A 9761-nucleotide genomic window follows, 5' to 3' on the forward strand; every position below is an offset into this window, starting at 1 on the left:
GCATTTCACTATCTCACAGTTTTTCCGTATCCGCCAATCATCACCATTCCTCACAGGTCCCATGATGCAAACAACAATTTTCTTCTCAGCAACTTGTAGGAGCTCTGCATCTTTCATTGTTATGGTCCATAGTGAGTTTGGTTTTCCTGGAGATCGGTTTGCTTTTTTATAACTTTCTGTTTGCAGAATATATGTTCTGCTTCCAGCATGAGTTATTTCTTCAATGCTTCTAGACATGTCATTGTCTCGCAGTCAATGTTCAATCTTCTTACCTTCACTTTTGATTTCTTTTGATTTCATATATCTCTTGGATGAAATCTGTATTTCATGCAAAAAGTGCTATGTCATCGCACGCAGTTGCCAGGTCATGTGGGAGATATTGCCTTTGATGCCTATTCTATCAATTACAATATGCAGGGCCAGGGCCATATTGAATAATATGCAACATATAAACAATTCCCTCCCTTGTTTTACTTGTTGCACGCCAGTTCCAAAAAGAAATGGCTGACAGCATTTACCAACAGTCTTAACTGTGGCATTTGTCTCTTCACCAGCTTCTCTGATTGGTTTTCGTGGCATTATTATTTCATCCACTGACCTCTGACAAAAGGATATATTGAATTGTCAAATTTATACAAGAGGAAAATGTGTACAACCTGAGGTTTGTAATATTCATTGAACTCCTCCACTTGGTATGCACCAATAGACAGCAGCTCTCTTCTCAAAAGAATCCCAAGGGTCGGTTTCCGAGCTCGGTATTTTGGTAAGTTCTAGACTTCAAACAGCTAGTCAGAAAATTGGCTTTCCAAAACGGGGCGTAGTTGCAGTAAATAGTTGCAGCAAAATAAATTTTTACCTATTATTGTCTCATTTCTATAATTGGAAACGTTTTTCCTCAACAAGATGAAACATTCCTAAATCCCCACGACTGTTGCAGCAGCTTCAGTGTTGAGTGTGAGATCTTCAGTTATGCAAAAATAGACCAATTGACAAAGGAATTTGGAGAGAATGTTTTGAACACAATCTTTGACTTAGCAGCTTTGTTGGGACCAGTTAGGGGGTGAACATATCAAAAGTCTCCATCCCTATCCCTTGTATTAAAGGGATGAGGGCGGTTTAAATGTTGCATTTTTCAATGTTTTGCTTACAAGCTCATATCTTGAGAAAAATGCATTCAACAGACATGACTAACTATTCAGAAATGGAGCTTGATAGATTCTCTACAATATTTGTTTTGTGGTGATTTGTGATATCTCCAACAATTTTCGAGATATACGCTCTTAAAAGTGTAAAATTGTTAAAATAACAGCTAATATTGTAGAGAATTTATCAAGCTTCATTTCTGAATGGTTAGTCATGTCGGTTGAACGCATTTTTCTCAAGATATGAGCGTGTAAGCAAAACATTGAAAAATGCAACATTTAAAACGCCCTCATCCCTTTAACACAAGGGATAGAAATGGGGACTTTTGATATGTTCACCCCCTAACTGGTCCCAACAAAGCTGCTAAGTCAAAGATTGTGTTCAAAACATTCTCTCCAAATTCCTTTGTCAATTGGTCTATTTTTGCATAACTGAAGATCTCACACTCAACACTGAAGCTGCTGCAACAGTCGTGGGGATGTGCGTAAACTTGTGAAATTATAAATTATAAACTATGTGATATAATTATTGACTGGGCTACTATATTAATTTAGTAAAAAAATCATTCGCGTTGTCTACTTGTAATATGAATTTCTTGATTTATTTTCTAAATAACTGACGTGACGTTAGATAGCAAAAAATTGAGGGAAAATGTGTTTTTTCAAAAATGTCACATCTTTTAGAGCGGATATCTCGAAAAGTGAAAGAGATATAGAGGAAGTTGTAGGATGAATATTATGGGAAATTATGTAAGCTTTAATTTCTTATAGAATGGTCATGTCTGTAAAATGCATAGTTTTTGAGTCATATGCGAGAAACCGAAAAATTGTACCTTTGAACCACCCCCACCCCCTTAGCACAAGGGGAAGGGGTGGGGACTTTTGATATGTTTACCTCCTCACTACCCCAAACAGAACTGGGGGGTCAAAAGTTGTCTTCCAAAATTTTCCCTCTATACCCTTTTTTGAGCATTCATTGCCTGGACTATAGGTATAAATTGAGTATAATTCACACATTACACGACATGAGCATTGCAACGATTAAAGATCATTGAACTCACAAATCCCGTCCGGTAGGTGTAAACAGAAGACAGTATTAAATTTCAATCACTGTCTCTTTCTTCAAAAACGCGTATTCATCTATGGTCTTATTTCATCAGCACTTTGAAAAAAACGAAACGTTAACTATGAATTAAATTAAACTAAATATGAAAAAAACAGCAACCACTCCGTACATATTTTTTTTGTGTATGTGGGCGTGTGTGCATGTGTGAATGTGTGTGCATGTGAATGTGTGCAAGAATGATTATAATAATTGACATATTGATTATTTCAATATAATATCATATTCAATTATTATGTTCTTCATGTTATAATATTTAAATTTGTATATTAATATTTTATTATATATATTCAAGTGTCCCCACACAGGGTAGCCTATAGGGAACACATTAGAAATTAGGAAACAATATTGTATTTGCTCTTTGGAATGTATTTGATTGTTATTTATTTTTTACTTTCCTTGCCCTACTACAATAGGTAAGGAAAGTATTGCTTTCCAAAAAAAAGGTTTCAAGTTTTCTATACGTTTCAAGGTCCCCTGAGTCCAAAAACATGATTTTTGGGTGTTGGTCTGTGTGTGTGTATGTGTGTATGTGTGTATGTTGTAACATATTGAAATTTGATAGGCAAGTAGAAAAAGAATGTTATTTGCTACTTATTATATTATATAGAGTATTGGAAAATTTGAGGTTAGGCTTAAAATACATACTAAGTCGGAAATGAAATTGTAGAAATAAGAGTAGAACCTGCCCACTTGCCAGACAAATGCCACTATGGAACAACACTAAAATTTGTAGAGCACAAGACCCTTTGTTAAATTGTACTTCTGGAAGACTTGAAGTTTAAATTCATTAATTAACTTTTCATAAGACTTAGTGATGCTGCATTAAAGCGAAAGTCATTTAAACATTTATTTATTCCCTTGGAGAAGACGACTTCAGCCACCAAAAATCCAAGACGACCAGGAAATTTGGATCGCCGCCAACATCTTGTAAAAATTCAGCACGTGAGTGATAAATCATCGAAATATATAAAGTTAGGGCGCCCTCAGTGCTTCGAGTGAAACAAATATAAAAAGCTAGCTCATCGGAAAGGTTATAAATATTAAAAATTATAATAAAACTTGTGCAAGTCTCAAGAAGGTACAAGAAATATATTTTATTAGCTGAGAGTTATATCAAATTTACAAATCCAAAGATGCACAGATTAAAGGAGTATTTAATTTTAATCTTCTAATATACATATTGTAATATTACATTTTTCTTCTCACATTGGAATCGAATCTTCAATTCGAGATCTATGGAACTTTATAGTAAATGTCAGAGTTATCAATAGACGGACAAATTTTTGACGGAGAATTTATTATCGTAAATGTTTGTTGCATTGTTCCATGGTGTCACCGAGGCAGGGTTAACAAATTACTAAATAAATCGTTTATTTAAATAGAATATATGTATAAAAATTTAAAATAACATTTTTAAAATAAAGTTTTATTGAGAACAGATGTAGAATGTGAATTCTAAACTTATAAGTTATAATTTTTTGGTGACGTGTCTGTAAAAATCAATACTGAACGAGGCGTTGGCTTCGTGACTTGCAACTTATGTCTTTTCCTGTTCCTGCCTTCTTCTGAAAACATGGCTGGCTGTTGTTTGTGTAATTTTGTGCTCTGACTTATTGTCAGTTTAAGTGAATTTATTAATGTTTTAAATTGAGTTTTATACAAGTTTATTGTGTACTATTTTATTATTAAATAGCGGTTTGTATTTTCAAGCCAATAGCCACTGTGTTTCAACTGTAAACTAGATAAGTATTTTAGTTCGTAGTTACTCTGAAATAATTAGGCTTAAGACATATGTTTCTTTGTGTATTTGTGTAATTTCATCTGAAGATTATAAGTTAATTTGCTCTGAAAACTGGATTTCTCATTCATAGGCAATAGATCCGTTCACAGTTTATCAAGAATCTATTTCATTGGAACCGACAACTATCCTTAGGTTGATAGGTGTTAAATGCTATTCCAAACGTTTAAGGAAAAATTGGTAGCACGGCAAATGTTACCCCTGTGGTGGGACCGAATTACAAAATAAATATGTCCCAAATGGTACACCATGAAATCCCTGGTTATAGAAATTATTAGTGGATAGATATCTTGATAGGTTATGAATGGTTTGTTGCTGAGTGGGAAGTCGGTTCAAGAGAGATCAAGTTTTAATGAATCAGTGCATATTACAAAATGGCAAACATTAAAAAATGATCTGAATCTTATAGCATTCTTAACACAAAGGTTTGATAAGCTAGATGCTAGATTTGATGAGTTAAATGCTAGATTTGATGAGCAAAATGCTAAATTTGATAAGCAAAATGCTAAGTTAGACCAAATGTTTAAAAATCAAAATGCTAGGTTTGATGAGATGAAGCAAGAATGTACTAGCATAAGACTAGAGCAGGTTAGTATAAACCTTCTATTGAAAGATGCACATGAAAAATTGAGTGATAATCATGAAGATGAAAACAAATTGAAGCAGGATGATAGTAGTGTTAAGTTACAAGATCAACTCATTCAAGTTTCTGACAATGTAGGCCTAGTTACTGTTGTTGAAAAAGTCAACCCTAGTGAGATAGTAGAATTGAATAAAGAAGTAGGTAGGGAGTTGTCTTCACTGAAAGTCAACTATCATGAAAGTAATAAATGCTACATTGAAGGTTAGGAAAACTATGAACAAAGTGAATGATTACATGAGACAGGTTTCTGTAGAGGTTAGGAAAAATGTAAACAAAATGAATCTTGCTTTGAGTCAAGTTGATGAGTTCAACTTTCAACTGAAAATTGAAAAGGTGTATGCAATGCATTCTCAAGTGAACATGACTAACTTTTGTAGGCAAAACGGCTTTGTTGAAACAAATGAACCCATGAATAAAATCATGCTATTGAAGAAAACAAAACACAAAGTCACCATTGATGTATTAGTATTCAAAGGTTGTTTCAAGTTGCTTATTTACAAGATGATGACAGTGAATCACATGATGAAAGGGTATTCCCCAACACACAATGATTAGGAATCCTGTGTTATGCCGGGATTCAGAATAGCATAATCGCTACACAGTGTATGGTAAGAGTCCATAATTGTGTCTTTTTTCTTTCCTGTAGCCTATTTTCTTGGCCCTTAATCTTTTCAATTTTCGATTCTTTCCTGTCTTTGTGTAATATTCAGTAAATTTCTTCTATGAAGCATATCTTAACCAATCTTGTCCATAGTCATTTAAATTTGTATTTTTTCTGAAATAATATTAGAAGTTGAAATAGTAGCTTATTTTCCTAATCTTTAATTTGTTGATAAAACTTAACTTTTCTAAAATCTATCCATTGTAGTGTAAATAATTGTTTGCTTGCGGTATATTTTTTCATCATGTATTACATATTTTAATCATGTCTATTTTTTTTTTAGGTATCATATTAGGTAATTAGGTTTTTCAGAGCAATTATGTCCCATGTTCTCATCTTTCATTGCATATTGTGCCATAAGCCATATGTAATTAGGTTATAGTTTTCTTCTGGGCTTTTAACCCATTTTGCATTTTATTTTTTTCTTTGCTGTCCAATACTTTGGATTTTTGGTAGACAAGTAGGTGTGATTCTTTTAGAGGTGTGGGCGTGGACCACATACGGTGGGACTCGATTATCTGACCTATTTGTTTGCGATATAAAAACCTTATGACTGCAACAACAAATGTTTGTAAAACCTTTTGCATACTTTTGTTTTTGTGGTCCGATACTAGAGTCTGCTATCACATTGCCTTACAGACATCTAGGAACTTTCCACCCAGTCACAATAGTCAACATATTTTTTCCTTCACCAGTTGTTTTTGTGGGAGTGATAGCTCACAATTATAACAAATTAGAGTCATACTTGGAATTTACAAAATTCCATAGTAGTATATTTTATTAAATATACTTCCTCATGAAAGTTCAGTACTGACATGTAGGATAGGCTCTAATAATCTTTCTCTTCTTTGTATTGTTTTAGGGAATTTATTTACCCAGTTTTCTATTTCTCTTGTTTGTATTTTTTAGGGAACTTATTTACCCATATTTCATCTTGATCATCTTTGTATTATAATCTTGAAATGTTTGTACTTATTATACAGTCTTTAAAATTTTAAATTATTTAAAAAAAAATAAATGGTTCAATTTAAAACGTTTTGTTATATTATTATTTGAAATAAGTTTTTTGTGATTGATATCTTTTTCAAAATTTTTAAAACTGTTTGTTCTATAAATTTTGATATGATTGATTATCGTTTGAAATGGATGCTGGAGTGTATGTAGAATTTTTAGTGGGGTTTGTTGATTAGAATTTTGCTGGTATGTGATTGTTTTTTGAGATGGAAACCCATTATTGCCTAAAGAAGGAATAACAGAGGTTATGACTTAGAGAGGCAGTAATGAGATAATATTTTTTGTGTTGATTAATAATGTTGATTGCCATAGATGCAAAAATAATGATTAATAATGTTGATTGCCATAAATGATGATTACTTATGAATATTGATTGCCTTTGAAGCAAAATATTATTGATGTTTTGAATGATTTCTTGTTTAATGATTGATAGTAAAGTTTTGTCATGAAATGTAGTTTGTGTTTAGAACATTGAAAAGTCGAAATAAACTATAGTATCCAACAAACGATGATTAACAATATTAAATAATTTGCTTTTTATACAATTTTTGAACAAAATTAAAACTAAATAATTTTGAAACCCTGAATGATAAATCATAAATGTGAAATGAACTTGCTATAAATGCTATAAATGAAATGTTATATTAAATGATAATGAAATGCAGATATATTATGAAATGATTGTGAATAGAAGACCAATTGTCTGAAATTATTGAAATATGTATTGAAATTAAATTTTGTTGTGATAATCTGATGTTTTTTTTTACAATTTTGATAATGATACAGGGTGTTATGAAATTATATTTCTATTTTGAAGAATGGATTAAATTTTGATATTTGAACAGTGAATAGATGAAAATGAATTTTTTTTTAAATTTATCATTGATATGTCCATATTTCACAATTTATGTATTGCTGACTGTATAATAAGATGTTAACAAATTTCAATTTCATAAATACTTAAAAATAATTTTCATGTGTATTAGATTGTATTGATAGCCTAATCAAGTTTTTCTTTTTAGTTTATAAGCATTTTAAGACAACAGGTACAGCACAGACATTAACATTGAAATAGTTATCATGTGAATCTCGAAATCAGCAACAAGTGAACGCCATGAAGAGTGTTAAGAACATTTGGGTGATTTTCGAACTAGTGTGACTCATCTACGCTGCGGCCTACACCAATAACTACGCCAAAATCTACGCTGCAGCCTACACCAATAACTACGCCAAAATCTATGCTGATGCCAACGCCAATATCTACGCCGATGCCTGCGCCGAAGCCAATATCTGCGCCAATGCTGATGCCAAAATCCGTGCCAATGCTGATGCCTACACTAATACCTACAACAATATCAACACTAATAACTACGCCAAAATGCCAAAATCTACGCCGATGCCTGTGCCAATATCAATGCCTGCGCCAATGCCAAAATCTGCGCCAATGCTGCACCAATGCCAATAGCTACGTCAATGCCTGCGCCAATGCCAAAATCTGCGCCAATGCTGCACCAATGCCAATAGCTACGCCAATGCCTGCGCCAATGCTGATGCCAACACCAAAATCAACGCCGATGCCTGTGCTGATGTCAATATCTGCGCCAATGCTAATGCCAATGCCTGCGCCAATGCCAATGCCTGCGCCAATGCCAATATCAACGCCGATGCCAAAATCTGCGCCAATGCTAATGCCAATGCCTGCGCCAATGCCAATGCCTGCGCCAATGCCAATATCAACGCCAATGCCAAAGCCGACACCAAAGCATACGCCAATAGCAATGCCAATGCTTATTGCTGACTCTGTATCTCAAACTTCAACACTACTGCATTACCTGGAGGTAATTGCCATCCATGTTCACATTCACAACTTTGAATTCAGAAGAACAGTCACAGTATCATGAAAGAATTGATTCAAAAAATCCTCTCCTAAATTATTCCTGTATGCAGAACTCTAAACCTTGAAAGCTGAAAATATAAAAAAACCAAACCTTACCTAAATTAATCCTCACCTAAATTAATCCTGTATGCAGCGTCTATCTCTTTTCCAAAAAACGAATTACATTGTCATTTCAAGCCTGAAATGTACATTGTATAATTACAAATATGATACAAAATTTATGTGACTCTGTATTGAATTTGGAATGCAGCCGTCTACTACAAACATGAAGCAATGCTAACTGAGATTTCACCTGTATCGAGTTTGGTATGCGGCCGTCTACTACAAGCATGAGGCAATGCTAACTGAGATGTCACCTGTATCGAGTTTGATATGCATCAGTCGACTACAAGTATCAGCTCAACACTACGTGCATCCAGATCAGCCCAACACTTAACGTCATCACATTGGAGTCACACTTAACTGAAAATCATACTGAGTGCCTTAACGGACTGTTTTCCAAAATGTGCATCAATAAAATCAACCGCGTCAATAGTGAAAGAAATGAACATTTTTGATTTATTGAAATTTTATGTAAAAATTAAATGTAACAATTCATCAATTCATTAAAATTTAAAAAAAAAAAAAATAATAATAATAATAAATTTTTTCATTCAACATACTAATTTTTTTTATGCAATAAAAATTAAATTTTTCTATCTATTAAATTTATGTGCAATTTCAAAAAACTATTCTTTACATATTAAACTTTCTGTTGAGATATTTTTCTTTAAATTATAAAGCTAAATCAAAAGTAATATTGATATTCTATATTTTGAGATATTGTTTGGAAACATATAACAAACGCTATTGATGAATTTTTATAATAATTTTCAATATTTTGGATGACATGTATTGTTTTTCTAGAAAAAATTGTTACTGTTCCCAAATTTAAATTTCAACAATTTTCATTAGGGTCAATGTAAATTTTTTTCTTTAAATTTTTCAAACAGTAAAATTTTTTTATGTCAAGAGGGGGGTATTTGTAATATTACATTTTTCTTCTCACATTGGAATCGAATCTTCAATTCGAGATCTATGGAACTTTATAGTAAATGTCAGAGTTATCAATAGACGGACAAATTTTTTGACGGAGAATTTATTATCGTAAATGTTTGTTGCATTGTTCCATGGTGTCACCGAGGCAGGGTTAACAAATTACTAAATAAATCGTTTATTTAATAGAATATATGTATAAAAATTTAAAATAACATTTTTAAAATAAAGTTTTATTGAGAACAGATGTAGAATGTGAATTCTAAACTTATAAGTTATAATTTTTTGGTGACGTGTCTGTAAAAATCGATACTGAACGAGGCGTTGGCTTCGTGACTTGCAACTTATGTCTTTTCCTGTTCCTGCCTTCTTCTGAAAACATGGCTGGCTGTTGTTTGTGTAATTTTGTGCTCTGACTTATTGTCAGTTTAAGTGAATTTATTAA

The sequence above is a fragment of the Nilaparvata lugens genome, chromosome 1, assembly GCF_014356525.2.
Source record: "Nilaparvata lugens isolate BPH chromosome 1, ASM1435652v1, whole genome shotgun sequence".
NCBI classification, from domain to species: domain Eukaryota; kingdom Metazoa; phylum Arthropoda; class Insecta; order Hemiptera; family Delphacidae; genus Nilaparvata; species Nilaparvata lugens.